This window comes from Macaca fascicularis, chromosome 10, assembly GCF_037993035.2.
Source record: "Macaca fascicularis isolate 582-1 chromosome 10, T2T-MFA8v1.1".
NCBI classification, from domain to species: domain Eukaryota; kingdom Metazoa; phylum Chordata; class Mammalia; order Primates; family Cercopithecidae; genus Macaca; species Macaca fascicularis.
The window spans coordinates 62,636,102-62,658,432 of record NC_088384.1 but is presented as its reverse complement, the minus strand read 5'-3'; the positions used below and the strand labels follow the sequence as shown (position 1 = coordinate 62,658,432).

The window sequence follows — 22,331 nt, the reverse complement described above, 5'->3', positions numbered from 1 at the left end:
ATTTGACAGTTCATAGGACTACTTCCCAATTCCCTTCTTTCTCCTGACACTTCCTGTTTATTTTCCCGCATCAATTTCCCTTCACATAGCATGTTAGTGTTTCAACTGGGATTGCACTGATCCTATGAGTAGTTTAGGGTTAACAGTCAACTTCATAATATTGATTCATTCTAGCAGATAGCAAGTTATCTCTCACAGTTTCATTTTATCCCTTAGCAGGATTTTCAGGTTTTGTTTATATAGGTCCTACATGTTTCTTTTAAAGTTTGTATTTTGCTATTGTCTCAACTAAATGCTATCTTAAATGCAATATTTTTTCATAATTTTTTTGACAGAGTCTCACTGTGTTGCCCAGACTGGAGTGCAGCACTGCAATCTCGGCTTACTGCAAACACCCCCTCTCGGGCTGAAGTGATTCTCCTGCCTCAGCCTCCCAAGTAGCTAGGACTACAGGTTCACACCTGTATGCTTGGCTAGTTTTTCATATTTTTTGTAGATACAGGGTTTTGCCATGTTGCCCAGGCTAGTCTTCAACTCTTGAACTCCAGCGATTCGCCCACTTCAGCCTCCCAAAGTGCTGGGATTTTAGGTGTGAGCCATCGAGCCCGGCCTTTTTTCATATTTTAACAAGTTATTTGTACATAGAAAAGTTATTTATTATGCATAATAATTTTCCTACCTGAGTTATTGTTTTCCATAGGTTTCGCCGTTATTCTGGATATTCTAAGCACAAAATCATGTTATCTGTGAACGGTGGTAACTTCACTTTGACATCTCACTATTTTACTGGCACTCCTGACTCTCCTCTGATTTTATTGTATAGCCTTCTGTAATCAGCCTACATAAGATCATGGTGAATCCTTGTTTGTTCCTGGCCTTACTTAAAGCTTCTGATGTTTCAAGCCTCATAATAGCAAAACTAACTGTATACTTGATGGAAAAAAACAGTAGCAACATGAAGGATGTATAAATGGGGTGAAAAAAAGAGAACCTGAAGCAGGAACTGAGGCTGGTGTGAACCCACAACTGGGCCTGGTCTGTTTTAGGAGCAGCAGGGCCATCGTGTGGACCCCTCACCCAGTGCCCTTCTGATGGTGCTAGGATGCCTTCATGTAGCGAGAGGAATAGCCTTTGCTGCAGAGTCTCCACGGTGGTGGGGACAGACAGATGGGAAAGACAGAGCTGTTCTGGACTAGAAGCCATGGAATTGGCAGATGGCATGAGAAAAGGGAGGAGAGTTTGCTGCTGAGGGCCAGGCTGAGGCAGTTGGCTTCCAGGAACAGGTGGGTGGCGTGGTCTGTGGAGGAGGCAGGATGTGAGTGATCGGGGTCAGGGTGCCGAGAATGCCAGTGTGACTTGACAGGTTGTACACATAAGGTGCCGGTGGAGGATGGTGGAGAACCAAACAGGCAGGTGAGGGGAAAGGGGTCAGTCAAGGAATTGAAGACAGTCATTAGAGAGGAAAGCCGTAACCATTAGGGAAAACTGCAGGCCCATGTGCTGCATTCACGAGAGAATCACATTTTACCCCTGCCAGTATGGTCTGGGTCCTTGCCCAGCAACGTTGGTCTCTTGGGGATACTGGGCACCTGGAAATGACCAGACAAAACCAGTGCACAGTGACCAGAGAAGCTTTATTAGCCCCAGAAATCTAGAAAGTTCACCAGGGAGCCATGCGCCTCACCCCTGGAACCTGTGAATGTGGTTCAGGTGGCAAAAAAAAAGGACTTTGTAGATGTAATCACATTGAGGAGAGATGTATTTTCCACATGGGTCCTAAGTGCAATCTACACATCCTTGTAACAGGAAGACAGAGATTTGACACACAGCAGAGGAGATGGTGATGGGAAGATAAAGGTGGAGACTGGAGCCATGTGGCCACAAGCCAAGGAATGCAGGCAGCCACCAGTGGTTGGTAGAGGCCAGGAGGGTCCACCCCTGGAGCCTCCGGAGGGGGCTTCTGCTGACACCTGATTTGGGTCCAGAGATTCTGGCCTCTAGAGCTGTAAGAGAGTAAATTTCTGTTGTTTCAGGTAATATAGATAGTTTATTTCAGCAACCGGAGGAAAGTAACATCACTGATAGATACAGTTTATCTCAGCAATCCAAGGAAACTAACACTGCTGGGAAGGATGTCATGCCTGGGCAGGGAAACCGCCCAGAGGCAGGAGTCTCTGTGCGGCCAGTGTCCTCTCACCCAACTTCTCCCTACACCTCTCCCGACCCTCCCGCCCATGCCGTGACGATGACAGAGCCTGGAGCCCAGCATGGAACGCTCCTCCCACCTCTCTGGTCTCCACCATGGACCTCGTTACTCCAGGGCACATCTGGCTCAGGTGTAGACAGAGCAAGTGCAGGGGCACAGCGGGGATTCCAGCCCCATGAGAGGCCTCAAAGGAGCCAGCGCAGATCAGATGCAAAACCAACTGTGGTCTACATGGACAAGGAAGCCCTCTGTGTACAGCGCCCATGTGACAAAGATGAGGAGGAGATGCACCTGGCTCCAGGTCCTCCCTCCTGCAGCAGGCACATGACCCAGTTTGGCTCTCACTGTCCAGCGGCTCCCGGAGAAGTGAGAGTTTCTGTGGGTCGGCAGTTCCCACCAGGCTTGGAAGCGGAACACTAGGAGCTGCAGCTGCAGGTCTTGCTCAGGGACCTGTGTGTCCTTCCCAACCAGGACCTGGGCCAGCCTCAGGGCTAGGCTCTCCTACATGTGCCCAGGGTCTGCCAGGCTCCTGGGCACCCTTCCTTCCCATGCACTGCTCCACTCTTTCTTCCCCAACCCCAAGCTGAGGCGTAGCCATAGCCAGCCAGTCTTGCACATCCCCCACACCCTGGACCCCACCCCGATTCCTTCTCCGCAGGCTGGATGGATACAGGGTCTGGTGGGAAAGCTACCATTGGGGCCTAACGAGGGCACCCGTACCCCAAGTTCTCTCTCTGAGAAGAAGGAAAGGAAACCACCAGTTAATGTGCGCCAGCCATGGGTTCTGCACTTGGCCAAGGTCAGTTTTTCAGCATCATCCCTCACTAGAACTCTGGAATAGAAGTTGTTCTCTGTTTCACAGAAGAGAAAATGAGTCCCCAGCAGAGAAGAAATCCCACCACTATGGCTGGCCTCAGCCCTGTGGTGTTGGCTGCCTGCTGTCAAGAGCCTCAGCAGGAGGGAGAAGCTCATTTGCATGTTTATGGGAGAGCGCTTTTCTTTCCTGCCTCCCTTCCCAGAGACCCAGCCTCACCCTTCTGTCTTTAGCGTCCTTAACGAAGCTTGTGGATTATTGAGAAAGACCACCAAGCAGGGAACACTGCTCAGCTCACCTGACTTAGGGCCCCATCAGAGGGAAAGATGGTCCAAGAAAGCAGCCCTCCTCCCTCCTGGGCTGGGGTCCAGGACAGCCAATCTCAGTGGAGTGAAATTGTGGGGTGCCCCAGTCCAAGGGGGATACCTGCAGCCTTGACAATTAAAATTCCAAAAACCCAGACCCCGTGACTTCAAGGGCACCTTGTAGGCCATGACAGCTCCTGGGTCTGTGTTTCTGCAGCTGCGCATTGTCCTCCTCTGGAAAGTGATAAGCTGAGGGGCACTGGCTTGCAGGGGAGCCATCTCTGGGATAATCAACTTTTCACCACCGATCCTGTGTGGAGTATGAAGTTGGGAGCAGCAAGTTATGTAAAACAAAGTGTGGATTCTAAATGGATTCAAGAGATGGATGCAGGGGCAGAGGTCAGGGCCAGGGTGTCAGAGGGCAGCCTCCTAATCTGCATGCTGTGAACTCCAGTGAGTCCTCTCTGGGTACTAATCTCAAGATGAAAAGCCCAGATATGTGGTCAAGCCAGGAAGCCATCCCTGGCCTGTTCCTCCTGGCCTGGGTTTGCAGCTTGGTGCTGGGCCTGGTACAGGAGTAAGGAGCTAGCCCACCAGTGTAAACACAGACTTTAGGAGGCATAGGAGCCTGGCAAGGGCCTCCCCTCTTCCCACTTCCAGGCCCACAATCCCCTGCAGAAAGCACTGAGCACAGAGGGCCAGGCCTGGTGCTCTGCTCCAGCTCCTTCCTGGGAGTGTCTTTCTTTCACAGCTGCTTCTCCACCACCATTACCTTGACCTCCTGCACCCCAGCTCCATAACCCTGACTGTATTAGAACTGCTCCTCTGCAGGACACCACCTCATTAGCAAACAAACACATCAATTTCACCTCCAAAATGATATTGTCTAACTGCATCACCACAGCCCTAAATTACTTTGTGCTTCCAAAAGTCAGTATCACTCTCCAGACACGCACATTCACACCCCCAAGAAGCAGGTTTGCTAAGGACGCAGGGAATGTGTTGGGGCCAGGATATTACTGCTCAACAGAGATGTCCCAGCCATGTGGGGAGATGCAGAGGCCTCCGCCCCCAATGGAACATGTGGGAGGGGCACTGCCCATCTGACACGGACTCTCTCACTGCCTGGAAAGTGGCTTGTCATTCAACCTCACCTTCCTGTTACATTGCACGTGGCCCCTCTCCCACCCTGGACCTCAGTCTCCCCAGGAGTTCTGCCGTATGTGGGTGTTCTGGTTCCGTCCTGATTTCTGTGGTCAGTGGATCACATTTCCAGTAATTTACACACATTCTCTTTCTCTCATCGGATGCATCCAATGCCTGAATGTGACTTAACAGTCTTCAGTCTGTATTCACAGAAATAAATTCCCAAGCTTGAGAATGTTCCTTTTATTTGCGCAAGTTACTTGATGTGGGCTCAGAAGTAGGCCACTGTGGTGAGAGGGAGTGTCCCAGGGCCAACAGAAGGTGGCTCACGTGGGTGAAGGCCAGGGAAGCAGAGCCTGAGCGAGGGGCCAACCCCTCTGCCCCTCCCCAGAGTCCATGCCCAGTGGGCCGTGGGGGACACAGATCCTGCCAAGGCCCTCAGGCAGGAGCTGTGCGGTTCCAGCCTCTTTACTTTGTGGTTGACAGGCCCGGGCGTCTCTCTCCACCTGTTTTGTCTCCTCTTTGCCCTGTTGGAACCCCAGCCTCTCCATTTCTGAAAAGAGCAGAGAAAGGACAACATTGGTGAATGACAGCAATAAGAGAAGGTAGCCTTCACCTGCAGAGGATGAGTGGCCCCAGCCTGGGCCTGCCCAGAGGAGGAGGCCACGGGGACACCGACAAGGGGCTGGTTCGGCAAGATCAGAACCCTCGGTCTCCAGGAAGCAAGATGCCAACAGCATCCGCGGCTGGGAGTCAGTCATTAGCGTCCCCTCAGACCCCACATCTGCCCCTCCCAGCTCTTTCCCATGGCAGCTTCCTGGGATGACCTTCCTCCAGGCACAGCAGGGGCTGCCATGGGAGGACAGCAAGTCTACAGGGTGGGCTCCATGCACCCACCGAGGGGCCTTGCCTCCCTAGCTGTGCCACAGCCAGCTCTACGCCCACGCTCACCGGCCTGACAGGGACCTGGGATTTATTGGCCGTGAGCCTCAGACATATTTGAAGGAGAAAATGTATTTTGGTTTTCTGCCAACCATGTAGTCTTTTATCAAAGAGAAGGCACTGGAAGGCACTTCTCAGAGGGAGGGTTCGGCAGAGCTCCCTGCCCTGAGGTGGAGTCGCTGACCCCTTCCACTTCCCAGTTCTGCTGCTGTAGCTCCTGAGGCTGGCTGAAGGCTGATGGCCCATTGCAAGGTGTGTGTGGCTGCTGTCCTTGTATTTTTAAAAAGTCACTCAAGCCTGACAGCTGGGGATGGGTAGGCAGCCAGTGGTAAGACCTGCCCAGGGCTCTATCTCCAGCTGCCTGTCCCACCCATGTCCCCCGCCCATCAGCTCACATAGACACACAGCACGGAGTGGAGTGTGTTCCTAGAAGCAGCCCCCTTGGAAGAGGGGTCCCCTGCTCCTGAGAACTCCAAGGCATTCCACTCCCACCCTTCACAGGGCACAGGTGGCTGCTCGCGGACCTGATGGTGCTTGGTATCCTGTCCTGAAACCATGGCCGCTCACTCATCTATAACCGGGTTACAGTCTATCAGTTTAAAATAAAAAAACTCAAAATAATAATGACGTATTATACTGGCCTTGGCTCCACTGCACCCACCAGTTCAGCATCACAGGGTGGGCTGTGCATGCCATGGGCTGCCGGAGACCAGGAGGCCACCTGAAATGCAGTGTGACCATCAGGCCGCCTCCGCCCCTGGGACCCCAGTGTTGGGCCACGCTCTCACTGTAGGATGAAGTGTTTCTGCACGTTTCTCTGTCCTCCATCCATCCAGATCTCAGCAGGACCTCCTGCCCATCCTCCGTGTGATTCAAAGTCCCCGGATGCACTCCATGCAGCAGCGAGGTGGTTCTTCCATAAACAGTTTTGTGCCTGCCACATGCCAGGCACCATACCAGGTGCTGGGACACCCCCTACCATCACCACCTCTATGCACTGAAGACCCTAATACCTTTAAATCTGTTTGCTGCACATTAGAATCACCCACAGAGCCTTTAAACTCCCCTTGTCCAGATTACTTCCATTCCAATTAAATTAGAATTGGGGGCAGGGCAGTTGCGTATTTTTAAAGCTTCCTGGGTGATTTCAAAGTGCAGACAGGGTTGGGAACCAACCCTTTAACATATTGCTTTTATTTTAATTTCTGTTTACTTGAAAAACAGTGCCTTTTCAAACTCGAATGTGCCTCTACACTCCTGGGAGTCTCACTCCAGGACAGGTTCCAGCTCAGCGGGTCTGGAGCAAGCCTGGGATTCTGTGTGGGCCACAAGCTCCCAGGCGGTGCTGATGCTGCCTGCTTTGAGCCATGCAGCTTTGAACTCATTACTTCATTTGGTTTTAATGCCAACTCTCCCAGGCAGTAAGCCACAAGACCAGGAGTTGAGGCCACGTGGTAGATATTTTGAATCTCTGATGCTCCACAGAGAAGCAGGCCTAAACTCCTGTGGATGAAGGAGGGCGTCTGCGAATAACAAGGGAGCAAGTGTGTCTTGGGAACTGGGCATGGACAGGGCCTCTCCCCCAGGAGACACTTGTTTACCTGCCTGCGTCCTCTAGGAGGCTTCGACTCCGTGGGGCCTCACAGACCACTGAGGATCTGCTCTCTGAGACCAGGAAGACTCGATCTCTTCTTTCCCCTCCTCCTGGACTGTGGTATCTGTGTACATCTCCCACACTGCTATCTCATGGAGAGTGAGTTCCTGGAGAACTCAATAGTAGAAATGCTGAGAACGTGGTTCATGCTCAAACAAGTTATGGAAGGCACCAGTTTCCGTATGTTAAGCAAGTTTCTTCACTGCAGGCCTACTCGGGGCCTTTAACATGCTAAACCACAAGACGATGATGCAATGTAGAACTTTTCCCAGACTTTTTCAGGCCATTCTTACAAATATTACCTCCAAGAGTCTTGCCCAGGGTACAGGTTGGGAACACTGCAGTTGGCCACAGTTAAGCGTTTGATGAATCCCTGTGGGTTGCAAGCCTTGAGCGCCATGGGGCTGTGTGAGCTCTGAGGCAAGCTGGGACCACACCAGCGCAGGAGGTCATTTATCTGGGGAAATCTCAGGTGCGACCTTAGTCTAGGCTGCCAGGGTCTCAGACCTTAAGCACCAGCTCTGGCCAGGATGAAAGCAGGCAACATTCACACAGCGCTTCCTAGATTAGAGAAAATTAGAGATTGCCTTGAATTTGCATCTTGGGACCCACTCCAGAAACCCTGGGTTTCAGTCATAGCAAGTGCCAATGTCTGAATACAGAAAACTGCTGCTGCAAGCAGGCCCAGGTACAGGGGAATTAGAATCAAAGGAATCGAATAGTCCATATGGGGGGTTTTAGCCAAAAGTACCTTTGTTTCTTTTCTGTTTTCTCACTGACTTTCTCTGAAGTTGCTTTATCTTGGTCATTTGACCAGGGTTAACATGTTCAAGGACCCCCAGAAACATCCACACCGCCTGGAAACTTGTTGGAAATGCAGGATGTCAGACCCCTCCCTGGACTCAGGGAGTCAGCGTCTCTGAGGGTGAGGACTGCAGCCTTTGAACACACCCTCTGGGGGACTCTGTGGGCACTGAAGCTGAAAAATTGCTGTGTTAAACCAAAATGCCCGCTATTCCAGCAACTACAAAGGCCCCAGCGTGGCCACCTTTGTTTCTTCAATGCTTTTATATTTCTTTGCAAGCTTTTTTGCTTTATCTTTCTAACTATTCGCCCCTCATTATGAAGAACTTGGTGCCGGCCAAGCACGCGCCAGGCCCTGTGAGTGGGACACGGTGCATCCTGAGATCCTGAAGAGCCTGTCCAGGTTTCCAAAACCTCTTAGCAAGTCCTATTCTGCGCCATATTCCTCCTGGTTTTCACCTTGCTGTTGGCTAGGGGAACAATTGGTTTATGCCTCAAATCCCCAGAGAGGGCTGTTTTAACCCATGCTCAGTCCTCTCTCGTGCTAGCTCTGAAACCTGGTGGCAAATGTGCCTTTTCTTTGGGGCAGTGGCACCACTTGGCTGTACATTAGAATCCCCTGGGGGATGCAGGTAGAGACTCACACCAGGACCTCCAGGGCAGGCACCTGGCTGTCAACATCGTTTAAGGCCCCCTGTGATTCTAATATGCACCAGGCTTGAGACCCTGGCATGGGGTTAAATGCTGAGGAAAACAAAACCAAGAGTTTTACAGGAGAGCCTGCAAAACTGCTGACACGGGTCACAGCTCTGAGAAACGTGGAACTGAAGCAAAGAAGGCCGATCCCACAGTGGGATGGGAATGGAAACCCTCCAGCTCCTACTGGATGGTGTTTGGCGACAGAGAGGCAGCCTGCAGTCCTACCGTGCCCACGTGGTCCTTTACGGGAAGTTCAGGGTTTGCTGGCCATTCTTAGGGGCCAGGTGGTGTCTACCTCCAAGTGCACTAGCCCCAATCACCTGGCCCAGGGCTGGGGGTGGGGACCGAGGAGGCCACTCCCAGTCACAGTCCTACGTGTGATCCCTCAGGAGGGGGCCCCAGACACTGACAAGGCTTTGCCCGGCAGGCTCAACAGGGAAAGCTGCCCTCCCACCCAAGACCTATGCCAAGCCCATGCCAGGAAACCTCTGCAGGGAGTCAAGGACTCAGCCATGATGCTGTAAGCATCTGCATTCCTCACCCAGGCACCTCCCTTCAGGCCTCCTCACTGGGGTTAGGCGCATTCTGCAGTCTGACTCAGCATTTTTCCCGTGCCAGTCTGTGCCATGCCCCAGCCTCCTAAGTTCCTTTTGTTCAGGGCTCTTGGGCAGTGAGGATTCCCCAACCTGCACTGCAGACCCTGGCCCAGGGCCAAATCCCAGAAGGGCAAGGAAACTTGGGGTCTGACACCTTGCTCCTTCTCCCACCTGCACAGTCCTGGGGAGGGAGCACTCCAGAGCAGGGCTCTGCAGGCCGTGGCCACAGCTCTGAACGTGTCACCATTGAGCTCGGGCTCCAAGCTCTTGGACTCAGCTCCCAATGTAGCCACAGCGAAGATTCCCTCTCTTTTTTTTAACAAATTAGCCTTAAAATGAACTGAAATTCATTGATCCTGATTTAAGTTTCTTTATAATAAGGTCATGGATGAATTTCACAGATGGAGATGTGAGGGCAACCACACAGGTATGTGGCGAGGGCCAGAAAACAGCTGCGGTGATAAATAAATGGTGGGTGCAAGCAAAAATCAAATAAATGGTGGGGAAAAGACTAGTACTCTTTCTCTCATCTTTCCAGTCAACGATTTTAGTCCTCAGCTGCCTCCCTAGGATCTGTGTCTTACAAGAGCTCCATTCTTTCCTGAAAACTGTATTTCTCTAAAATACTGCCAAAGCCCTTATCACAGCCAAGGCCTCTTTCCCAGTCAGTGGCCTGAGAGTAAGGCAGTGCCCTTGTCAGAAGCTGTTGATGCTGGTAAGAAGCAGTGACCTCTGACCCTTCTGGATGCTGCTGACTCCTGCTGTCACTTTTAATTGCAGAGAAAGTAAAAGAGATTTTTACTTTGTGGACTGTGCTACTTCAGCAGTCCCTCTTCAGGCAGCATGCACATATGCCCCCAGTGAGGTAAGGAACATGAGCCCAGAGGTAAGGAATATGACCCCTCTCATCCCCTCAGCCTTCACAGGTGGTGGGAAAAGACTTCAGTGATTCACTCAAAGGCACAAACCCGAGTCCAGGCAGAGCTGGACTTGAACACACGGCTCCTATCTCTCAGGCTGTGTTTGTTGCTCTGCACACACTCTCCCTGCATGTTTACTCCTTGGCAATGTGTCGAGCACCTGCCATGAACCAGCTACTGGTGCTGTGGATGCGGCGACAACGGGACAGGCAGAGTCCAGGCTGCAGAGGCTCTGTGCTTTAGTGTGGCAGGCAGCTCTGCAACATCAGGCACTCCAGCTGTCAAGGGCAGGTGCTACAAAGGGACCCACGTCCGGGAGTGGTGAGTGTCCCTTTTCTGGCTCACTGGGGCACAAGAAAGGGAAATTCTGGGAAAAAGTGGCAGCAGTGACAGAGTGCTTACCCTCCCCAGACCTCACCCTAAAAATACATGGCATGCTATGGGTTGAATGGCCTCCCCGCAACATTCCTATGTTTAAGCTCTAACTCCCAGTACCTCAGAATGGGCTCTGTATTTGGAGATAGAGCCTTTAAAGTGGTGAATGAGTTAATGTGAGGTCATTAGAGTGGGTCCTAATCCAACCTGTTGGTGTCCTCATAAGAAGAGGAACTTTGGCCAGGCGGGGTGGCTCACGCCTGTAATCCCAGCACTTTGAGAGGCCAAGGCGGGGGGATCACGAGGTCAGGAGATCGAGACCACGGTGAAACCCCGTCTCTACTAAAAAAAAAAAAAATACAAAAAATTAGCCAGGCATGGTGGCGGGTGCCCATAGTCCTAGCTACTCCGGAGGCTGAGGCAGGAGAATGGCATGAACCAACCTGGGAGGCGGAGCTTGCAGTGAGCCAAGATCAGGCCGCTGCACTCCAGCCTGGGTGACAGAGCGAGACTCCGTCTCAAAAAAAAAAAAAAAAAAAAAAGAGGAACTTTGGGCACAGAAAGATACTCAGATGCGCATGTACAGAGGGGAGGCCACGGGAAGTGCAGCAAACCAAGGAGAGAGTCCTCATGAGAAACCAGCCCTGCCCACACCTGGACCTGGGACTTGAGCCTCCAGAACTGTGAGACAATAGATCTCCGTCGCTTTTGCTACCAGGCCTGTGTCATTTTGTTATGGAAGCCTTAACGCCCAGAACAAACTTGACAGCAAAATCCGAAACTCGTGGATAGCAACCCAACATACAAGTGGGTGGAACAAACACCCAAGAGCCCCCGACCAGACGGGGTGGGAGCAGCAGAGGGAAACAGGAGACAAGCCTCACACCTGGAAACAGAGCCTCCACAAGGCAGAGGGCATGGGAGCTATTTGGAAACAGCAGTTGAAGCCGAGTATTTGTCTGATGCGTCAGCAAGTACAAGGGTGAGCCTGCTGGGCCGTGGATCCTTCAAACTGGCCTGTCTGGGCTCCCAGCCAGGACAGAGCCCACACTGAGGAGAGATTTGGGTGAGAAAAATCAAAATTGAGCAAGATAACCATATCAGACCTGAAGTGGGGAAGGAGAACCCCCCCAGGAAACCTCAGAGGGGAGACCACCATGTTTTTAACACTACAAGGAAAGTGTGGAAGAGAGAGCTCTGCAGAGTTACAAATTCTCCCTTGCATTCAGTCTCCTTCTAAAATATCAGAAAACCATTTCACAGAAAAACTGAGCAACAGAAGTGCATTGCAGTTCAATACCACACAAAATAAAAAATTAACACGAAAAAAGAGATGAAGGAGCAGAAAAGCTTTCCTACTAACAGTCAAAACTTGCCAGACGAATGCAACCACAAAAATCAGAGCTACCATCTATTATTTCAATATAAACTAAAAGACATTAGGAACACATGATATGAACAGTCTTAAATGACTTTGGAAGAATTCATAAACAAGGTAACAAAACTCTAGAGAATTTGAAATAAAAGAAAATTACTGCAGAGGTAATGATTAAAACGAAAGGAACAAAACGCCAAATAAACACAAGGGATAATGTCATAAAGAACTAGAAGACAAAAAGAGGAAATTTGTAAAAACTGAAAAACACGAGTCAAGAGATGAAAAGACTTGAAAGTGGCAAATATGAAAGATAGAAAAAGGAAATCTAATATAAAGAAAATAGGAGCCTAAGAAAGAAAATCAAAGCAGGAGAAATGAATATCAGCCAAGAACAAGCAATGCCAAAACATATCCTAGTAAAATTATTAAACTATAAAGAAAAGAAAAAAAAATCTTTTGAGCATCCAGGCAAAAACAGCAAATTTGTAATGAGAAGAAAGCAAATTATCATCATACTTTTCAACAGCAACACTCTGTACCAGAAAATAAATAAGTAAATAAATAAATGCATTAGAATACTCAAGGAAAGAAAATGTTAGCCAAGGATTTCATATCCAGCAAGACTGACTTCAATGATAAAGGCCATGTATAAACTATTATCGGTATGTCACAACTCAGGAAAGATTGTTCTCATGGACATTTCCTGAGGAATCTACTAAACACTAGCCTCAGACAAGTGAGCTTATGAGAGAGACACCCACTCGGGGACTGGTAGTTGCCCCTGGAACCCAGCCTGGGTGATGGCCTGTGGGAGGGTCCGGAGCTCAGGCAGCATAGGTCCCACACAATCAAAAAAGTGGGGGAGGGAGGGAGGAGTGGTAGTATTGTTATTCTTTTTTCGTTGACTTTAATTTGGGATAAAACAAATAATTATGTTATATTCTATCAATCACTGTGGCCTTGAGAATCAGGGTTCTTATTGTGGAAGAAAGAAGATACAGATGGAATAGAAGAGGGTTCCCCCTTTTCTAAAACCTTGTAAGTTCTAAATTTGTGTAGAGAATAAAACTCATTAGGTATTTTTACCTTTAAAGTAGATAGATAGATAGACAGCCAGTCAGACAGACAGACAGAGAGAGAGAGAGATGCATACATACATACACATGCATGGAAGGAATGACCATCCCAATAGCAATGAGTGCATCCAGCATCCAGACTGTGGGCTTGAAATGTCATTTCCCACCAAAAAAAAAAAAAAAAGAAAGAAAAATAAGGAGGGTTTCTTGGGCTTCAAGCCTTGTCCCATGTCTGAGAGAAGAAATACATGAGATGAACCTGGAGCACCCTAGCAGATGCCAAGATACCCTCAAAGACTACGAGGGTCACATCAGAAGCCTCAGGTGCCAGCATGGGGAGGCTCTCATGATGAGGTCAATCTTCAAGAAGGAGAATAATTGCAATATGTTGAAAACCCATCAACTATAAATTCATGAATTCATGGTATTTTTTAAATATTAATTGGGCACCTTTTGAAGATGATGTAAAACCAATTCAATGTTTTAAATAAAGAGAAAGTATGCAGCGTTTGTCCTCCTTTTCCTGTATGAACTCCTGGATAATCCAGGCATAGGTGAGGAAAAGTGTCTCTTAGAGAAACTATCCCAGCCAACAAGTGAAAAAGAAATGATGGAAACAGACAATCACCATTTTGCAGGCATGCAAGCCCAGCAGCTACTGATGTTACGCAAAGAGAACCACCTGGACATCCGATGCCTCCTGATGAGAGAACGCACCTGTCTGGTCCAGAAGATGGAATGGCACCTGGGTCTGATCCGGCTCTGGGTCCAGCTGTGAGAAACAGAGGGTAGCACAGGCCTTGGTCTACACCATGTGGGCACAGCCTGCAAAACCCAGACAGGAAAACTGCAGGCCAATGAGCCTGTGTCCCTCAACAGAAAGGGAAAGAGAGAGGTGTACAGGGAACCTATAAATTGAGACATCACAGTTCAAAAGAGGAAGATGAAACTCTAGGATCCAAGGACTGTGTTTGGATGCTAAGCTGTCGAGAAGTGCAAAGACCTGGTCTAGTCAGGGCAGGCATAGGAGAGGTTGCAGGTCTGCTTCTTCACCTGTGTGGTGGCTGTAAGGGTGTTGACCCAAAATAAATCACTGAGCCATATGTTTTATGGGGTTTTCTGTATCTGTGTTTTATTGTATAATAGAAAAATTTACCAATCCCAGTACTTTGGGAGGCCAAGGCAGGAGGATCACTTGAGACCAGGAGTTCAAGACCAGCCTAGGCAACATAGTGAGACCTTGTCTTTACAAAATTTAATATTAAAAAAGTAGCCAGGCCGGGCATGGTGGCTCACACCTGTAATCCCAGCACCTTGGGAAGCCAAAGCGGGTGGATCACCTGAGGTCAGGAGTTCGAGACCAGCCTGGCCAACATGGTGAAACCTCGTCTCTACTAAAAATACAAAAAATTAGCAAGGCATGGTGGCATGCGCCTATAGTTCCAGCTACTCAGGAGGCTGAGTCAGGAGAATCGCTTGAACCCGGGAGGCAGAAGTTGCAGCGGGCCAAGACTGTGCCATTGCACTCCAGCCTGGGTGACAGAGCAAGACTCCATCTTAAAAGAGAAAAAAAATTAGTCAGGTATGGTGGTACACATCTGCAATCTAGTTACTCAGGAGACTAAGGCAGGAGAATTGCTTGAGCCCAGAAACTCAAGGTTGCTGTGAGCTATGATCGGGTCATTGCACTCCAGCCTGGGTGACAGAGCGAGATCCTGTCACTGAAAGATAGATGAATACAAGAAAGGAGCAGAATCACCCACAGAGCTTTGTGTTTCGGGGCCCTGCAGCCAGGGCTTCTGATGCAGTCGGTGTGAGCTGGGGCTCCCAGGCGGTGCTGGTGCTGCTGTTCCGTGAAGCACACTTCGAGCAACAGAGGGAGGGAGCAATGGCTCCTGTGCTCAGTGTGCAGCTCATATTCAATAACAATAACAACATGTCGCATCGCCACTCTGTGTCAGGTCCCGCACTAAAGACCTCATTCTACTTAATTCTCAAATTAGCCCTGAAGTCGATATTCTCTTTTTTTTTTTTTTTTTTTTTTGACAGAGTCTTGCTCTGTCACTACGCTGGAGTGCAGTAGTGCAATCTTGGCTCACCACAACCTCCACCTCCCAGGTTCAGGTGATTCTCCTGCCTCAGCCTCCCGAGTAGCTGGGACTACAGGTGTGCACCACCACGCCCAGCTAATTTTTGTATTTTTAGTAGAAGATGGAGTTTCACCGTGTTAGCCAGGGTGGTCTCAATCTCTTGACTTTGTGAACCACCTGCCTCGGCCTCCCAAAGTGTTGGGATTACAGGTGTGAGCCACCACACCCGGCCGCTATTCTTACATGCCTTGGAAACACAAAGCCACGGAAGCTGAGAGAACAGAGTGTGGCTGCAAGGGAACCAGAAGGGGGGTCAGCCCCAGGCCACCCTGGAGCCTCCAGCTCGAGACCCAGCATCCCCAAGGGCTTTGCCATGAGCCTTCCTTTTGACAGAAGCAATGATTGAAAAATTAAAGGCAAGTGTGGGACTGCAAAGCTGGTTTCTTTCTTGAGGCATCCAAATGTCAGGAGTTAGCCCATGTGTGACAAGCCCTCAAAATAGAACGGTAGGGAGGTCCCAGCTCAGGCCTTGCACTGGGTGTTTCAGTTATCCTGTGCTGTGTAACAAAACACCAGGGCATGGTGGCCTAAGACAATAGCGAGAGGTATTGCTTCTCGCAGTTCTATGACTGGGTAGTTCTGTGGATGGTCAGTCCTGTGGCTGCATTCTGTTGGGAGCTCAGCTGGGGCTAGAAGCCTGAGATGGCCTCAAACCTGTGCCCAGGCCCTAACATTGGCCATGATCTGGGTCCCTTGCCTGTTGTCTGCTTGTCATCCAACGGTCTAACCTGGGCTTCTATCCCCAAGTGGCAGGGGGAGCAGTGGAAGCCCCAACATGCAAGCCCTGACCAAGCCTGGCCAAGCCTCTGCAGGCAGGCGCTCAGTCCAGCCTCGTCTCCCACAAAGGACAAGTGATAGGAGGCTGTCAGGGCCAAAGCCTCCAACTACAGGCTTATCGTGGACTATGGGTTGGTGTCTCCAAGAATTCACATGTTGAAACCCTAACTCTCAACAAGGGTGGTAATAGGAGGTGGGGCTTTGAAGGGAGGGTAATTGGGTTGTGAAGGCAGAGCCGTTAGGGGAGAGGTTGGGGGAGGGGAGAGGATGCCTCCTCCCTCTTTCCCCTCCACCATGTGAAGACATGTGGAGAAGGCCACCTGCAAGCCAGGGCAGGCCCTCACCACACACCAGACACGTGGGCTCTTTGATCTTGGACTGCCTGGCCTCCAGAACTGTGAGGACTAAACGTTGCTGTTTCAGCCACCCAGCGCACGGCAGCCCAAATAGTAGACAGGGCTACAGACGGCGAGAGCCAGAACTGTGAGGACTAAATGTTGCTGTTTCAGTCACCCAGCGCACGGCAGCCCAAACAGTAGACAGGGCTACAGATGGCGAGAGCTGGGCCTGGGATTCTGCATTTCTAACCAGATCCCCTGTGATGCTGAGGCTGCTGGTCCTCAGACCACATGCAGTGGGTGAGGCTGCTGAATGAAGAGTACGGAGGTCCAAGCACCATCTGCCTTCCCTTCTCTATACAGGGGGTTAGACACAGGCCCTGGTCAGACCCAAGTTTGCCACAGGGCAAGCATGCTCTCACTGCAGCTTGGCAGTGAGAACCTCGCATGGCTGGAAGTCTGCACAGAGTCAGGGGTGCAGCCCATGAGGCGGCTGGTCTCCAGGTTCTCCCCAACTCTCGCCGTCTGTAGCCCTGTCTACTGTTTGGGCTGCCGTGCGCTGGGTGGCTGAAACAGCAATGTTTAGTCCTCACAGTTCTGGAGGCCAGGCAGTCCAAGATCAAAGAGCCCGCATGTCTGGCATGTGATGAGGGCCCGCCCTGGCTTGCAGGTGGCCTTCTCCACATGTCTCACAGCTGCAGTGAGAGCATGCTTGCCCCGCAGCGAACTTGGGTCTGACCAGGGTCTGTGTCTGACCCCCTGTACAGAGAAGGGAAGGCGGATGGTGCTTGGACCTCCATACTCTTCATTCAGCAGCCTCACCCACTGCATGTGGTCTGAGGACCAGCAGCCTCAGCATCACAGGGGACCCGGTTAGAAATGCAGGATCCCAGACCCAGCTCCAGAGCTGCAGAATCAGACGCTGCATTTTAACACAATCTGCATGTGATGTGTGCACATAAGAAAATTTGAGAAGCTCTAAGAGATCGTGGACCTGGTTCCTCCACAAATCAATTTCAAAGGAAAAAAAGGAGGGGGCAGAAATCTCTGGGTTAAAAGAAAGAAAACATGCCAATACCATGCAACAGGTGGACCTGGTTTGGATGCGGGATTTGTATGAACCAATGGTAAACACTGATATTTGATGCTGAGGATTGTTGATGATTAGGTATCTACGTTACATTAAAAGCATCCATCTTTTAAAAACGCATACTGAAATGCCTAATGACAACACCATAGGATGCCTGGGATAGGCTTCAGAACAACCCAGTGTGCAGGCAGAGGGGGCGCACGGGAGGGCTGTATCTCAATTTTGAAAAAACACCTTGCATCCATCAGCTGGAGATAAGTGTATGTGGGCCCAATAAACTATTCTTTCTGCTGTTGTCTGGATTGTAAATTCCAATAAAGAAATGATTATTTAAACTCCTGGCTGTTTTTAAAAAGATAAACAGATTCCTAGGTGTTACTCGGACTTATTGAATCTCTGAAAGTTTAGCCCCAGAAAGGTTATTATTGTTGTTGTTGTTGCTTGTTTGTTTTAATCTTTCTGGGAAATCTTGATGCATTTGGTACCAGGGCTGTGGTTTGGGAATCACTGATTGCATTCAAATGTTATATCTAGAAAGCATTAAATTTCCAGAAACTCAACCCTATTCTTGACGGGGCGCCCCAGACAGGCAGGAACTGGGCTCAAGATGGATGAGGAAAACAACCACAAGTTTCTCAAAGACAGAAGTAAATCGGCTTCTTCTGAGCAATTGCTTCGGAACACCTTCTCCTCTGCCCTGAGCACCCTCTTGTCAGGTGCAAAGCCTCGAGGAGTGTGTGAAGAGGAAACAGCCCCTGGCATGCTGTAGCCGGCTTCCGTCCAGCAAGCTGGGTGGTGCCCAGGACCACAGTGCAGCACAGGAGGAAGAGTCCCAACCTAGGATACTGCAGGCAGCACAGCCGGCTCAAAAATCTCTGCCCCAGCCACCATCTCTAAAATTCAGCCATTGGAGAGTCATTGTTTTTGAGTTCACAAGTGTTCTCATTTAAGATGCAAATGACTGTGGGAGGATTAGCACAGATATTGTACTCTGAACAATGTTTTGCATAAGGTCATGCAGGATTCTGGCAATCACAAATGCCCACAGAGGACAGGCCAGTTAAGTAACTGCGCAAATCTGGCCACATTAAAGATTATAGAGTCAGCAGGGGCAGAAGAACTATGAGCAAATGCCCTGCTTAAAGGCCTTCAAGTTAATAACAATGATACTAATAATGCACGGTGCTTAACAATGGCAAAACAGACACAGCTGCTGGCCTGTTTTATATCCCCTCAAAGACGAAGAGGTCTAGGTTTATGCTTCTGGTGAGAAGGTCAAGAAACCCTTCTGCACCTCAGTTTCCCCCTCTGAACACAGGGGCAAAACAATCCTGGAATACAACCGTTAACTTAAAAATCACACAATTTATACATTTGGAAAGGAAATCATACTTCTTATAAAGGGTTATGAGCACAGCCAGAAGGTAGTCATCCTGCAGACTGGGAAGCACAGCCTCGGGCAAAGAACAAAGTCAAGCACTTTGAAGAAAAATAGGTGGGGGGAGGAGCTTTGTGCCAAATGAGTTGGTTAAACATACATATTCAACAGGTTACAGAAGGAGCTGTGAATATTCATAACGAGGGTCCTGATGCACACATATAGAACAAACATGTATGTCACATACAACCCATGTTCGCCTTGGGGTGGAGACTTAACATTTAAATGCATGACTGTTAGGACCTATATGTCAAAAGGTCTTTTCAGGACACAAAGGTGCTCAAATGTGAACCTCTCTAAACCATCCAGAACCAGTCCACGGTCAGTGGTCTCTTCTCTGGAGAAAGTTATCGAAATCAGCCTGCTGTTCAATCAAAGCTGTAATTACAGTTTGTGAAACTTAGGGTCAATGTCCAGTGGAGCTGCAATTGCTTCAGCATTGTTTACCTCAAAGCCACTGCTTGTTCAGCTACTAAAGAAAAAGAAAACCCTCACAACAGTTAGAACATGGTTTATTCTTGCAGTGTAGGGGTGAGTGACTTAAGCTTTGACTCTCACGGCCTTAGGTCCTGATTATACTTCAGCAATTTATTGCCACACAGTCTGTCCCATCAGTCTTATGATCTCTATTTCAACATTCGCGCTGGTCAGTTGTGTCTAAACCACAAGAGGGAGGGGAGAAACTAAGCGTGTCTGACCTCCTGCCCCGTCATGGCTGGGAACTTGGTTTTTATGTTTTTTTCTGGGGTCCTTTGGCCGAGAGAAGGTCTGTTCAGTTGGTGAGAAGGTCTGTTCAGTTGGTGAGAAGTCTAGGACTTTATTTTTAGTTTACACAACAAAGGGTGATTGGAGACCGTGTTTGGGAAACTACAACATGCCGCACAGGAGTAAGAGAGAATGCTTTTCTCATTTCTGCCTTAATTCAGTTTTGTCTTCTTAAATATCTAAACTCTATTATCATCTTGAATGTTAATCATCCCAACTCCTTTAAAAAGTTTATCTCAACTTGTGCTTTCCTGTCCAGCAGGTAAGGAGTTTGCAGGTCATTCCATCATCCTAGAAACAACCAAAAAAAAACTGAACAAACCAAAAAATCAACAGTTCTTTTTGGATTCATCAGAGAATTGAGGTCACAGTGAAACGGGAAAGAGTCCCTTGTCCCCCTCACAGGGCATGCGACGGGGGAGTGGCTCGCTTCTTCAGTGTCCCACTGCTCAAACCTCTAGGGGAGCATACAGATGGGCAGGCAGTGAGGCTCCGACCCCACGGCAGTGTCCCGGGGTGGATGTTTACAGCTCCTGAAGCCCCAGTGGGTGTGTGTTACAGAGTGTTCTTTTAGTTCGCCATCTATAGGTGGCTTGTGTTAACCAGCTCAATTAGACCTGCGTCCATATTACAAGGACAGAGGGATTTCTGTGTTCCAGGTTCTTGCCCTGGCGTACCAGAAGAATCAGATCACACATGGGCTGGAAAATGAGTGCAAAGTTTTACCGAGTGGAAGCAGCTCTCAGCAGATGGGGGAGCCACAGGGGAGACAGCTTTCCCCTGGAGTTGGGCTGCTCGGTGACCCAGGTTCGCTTTCAACTGCCCCCAGCCAAACTCCACCTCATCCCACAATCGAGATATGACAGAGATGTTAGAATTACCAGACGCTGAATTAGAACAACTATGACTAATATACTAAGGGCTGTAACGGACAAAGCAGACAGCATGTACTAACAGACGTGCAGTGTAAGCAGAGAGATGGGAATTCTAAGAAACAACCCCCAAAAAAGTTGCAGATCAAAAACACTGCCACTGAAGTAAAGAGTGCGTTTTATGGGCTTATTAGGAGACTGGACATCGCTGAGGAAAGAATCTCTGAGCTTGAGGATATCTCAACAGAAACTTCTAAAACTAAAACACAAACATAAAGACTGAAAAAAAGACCTGTGGGACAATTAGAAACAACACAATATACATGCGATGGGAACAGTAGAAGGAGAAGAAAGAAAAGAAATAAATATTTAAAACAATAATGCCTAAGAATTTCCCTAAATGATTGACAGACACCAAACCATAGATCAGGAAGCTCAGAGAATATACCAAGCAGGATAAATCCCCCCAAAAAGCTACACCTAGGCATACCCCATTCAAATGAGGAAAATGAAAGATAAAGAAACCATAATTAAAGAAGCCAGAGGAAAAAGAATCTTACCTATAGAGAAATAAAAATAAGAATTACATCCACCTTATCCTCAAAAACCGTGCAAACAAGAAGAGAATGGAGTAAAGTATTTAAAGTGTTGAGAGGGTGGAAAAAAAAAAACAAATAACAAAAAATCAGCAACAACTAACAATTCTGTACCCTAAGAATTTATTCTTCAGGAATGAAGGAGAAATAGTCTTTCTCAGAAAAACAAAAATTGAGGGAATTTGTTGCCAGTAAGCCTGCCTTGCAAAAAAACATTAAAAGAAGTTCTTCAGAGAAAAGGAAAAGGATACAACCTAGAAACTCAGATTTACATAAAGGAAGAGCATTGGAGAAGGAATAAGCAAAGATAAAAACTTTCCGTTCTTACTCTTAATTGATCTAACAGATAATACTTTGTTCAAAATAATAACAATATATTCGAGTATGTATGTTTACATATGTATGTATTATATATTATACATGTGCTTATAAGTGAAATGAATGACGACAATGACACAAAGGACAAGGGGGGGAATTAGGATTATTTTGCTATTATATGGTACTTGCACTACCTGTGAAATGGTATGATGTTATTTGAAAGTGGACCTGGACTATATTGCAAACTCTAGGGCAACCACTAAAAAACAGTTTTAAAAATTATAACTGGCGGGATGCGGTGGCTCAAGCCTGTAATCCCATTTTGGGAGGCCAAGACAGGCAGATCACGAGGTCAGGAGTTTGAGACCAGCCTGACCAACATGGTGAAACCTGTCTCTACTAAAAATACAGAAAGCTAGCCAGGCCTGGTGGCGGGCACCTGTAGTCTCAGCTACTCAGAAGGCTGAAGCAGGAGAATAGCTTAAACCCAGGAGGCGGAGATTGCAGTGAGTCAAGATCACACCACTGCACTCCAGCCTGGGTGTCAGAGCAAGACTCCATCTCAAAAAAATAATAGTAATAACTGATATGACAAAAAGAAGAGTAAATAAAATGATATGAAATACCCAAATGAAACAACAAAAGGTAGAAAGATAACACAAAAATAGGAATAAATAACAAGGGCAATGAATAGTAAACAAGTAACAAGCATGCTAGATATTATTCCAACTATGTGGATAACTACTTTAAATGTTAATAGTCCACCTACACCAATTAAAAGATGAAGAGTGTCAGAGTGGATCAAAAAACAACACCCAATTACATATTCTCTAAAAGAAACTCATTTGGATAAAAAGATACATATAGGTTAAAGGTAAATTGACAGAGAAAGATATACCATGCTAACACTAATAAAAAGAAAGTTGGAATAGCTATATTAATTTTAGACAGAGCAGACCTGAGAGCAAAGAAAGTTATTAGGAATACAAAGTGCATTATATAATAATAAAGGAGTCAATTCTTCTAGAAGACAATATCATCTTTAATGTATATGTCCCTAATGACAGAGCAT

At 48.3% G+C, this 22,331-nt stretch overlaps 1 long non-coding RNA gene across 1 annotated transcript in view; it reads right to left on the bottom strand.

The window, feature by feature from the left end:
• Positions 1–1,113: 1,113 nt before the first annotated feature.
• LOC123567098 (uncharacterized) overlaps positions 1,114–22,331 on the bottom strand; it is a 30,612-nt gene continuing 9,394 nt past the window's right edge. The window contains exon 3 of the long non-coding RNA XR_010578538.2: positions 1,114–5,024. This is a non-coding gene — a long non-coding RNA (uncharacterized lncRNA). The remainder of the gene's footprint in view (positions 5,025–22,331) is intronic.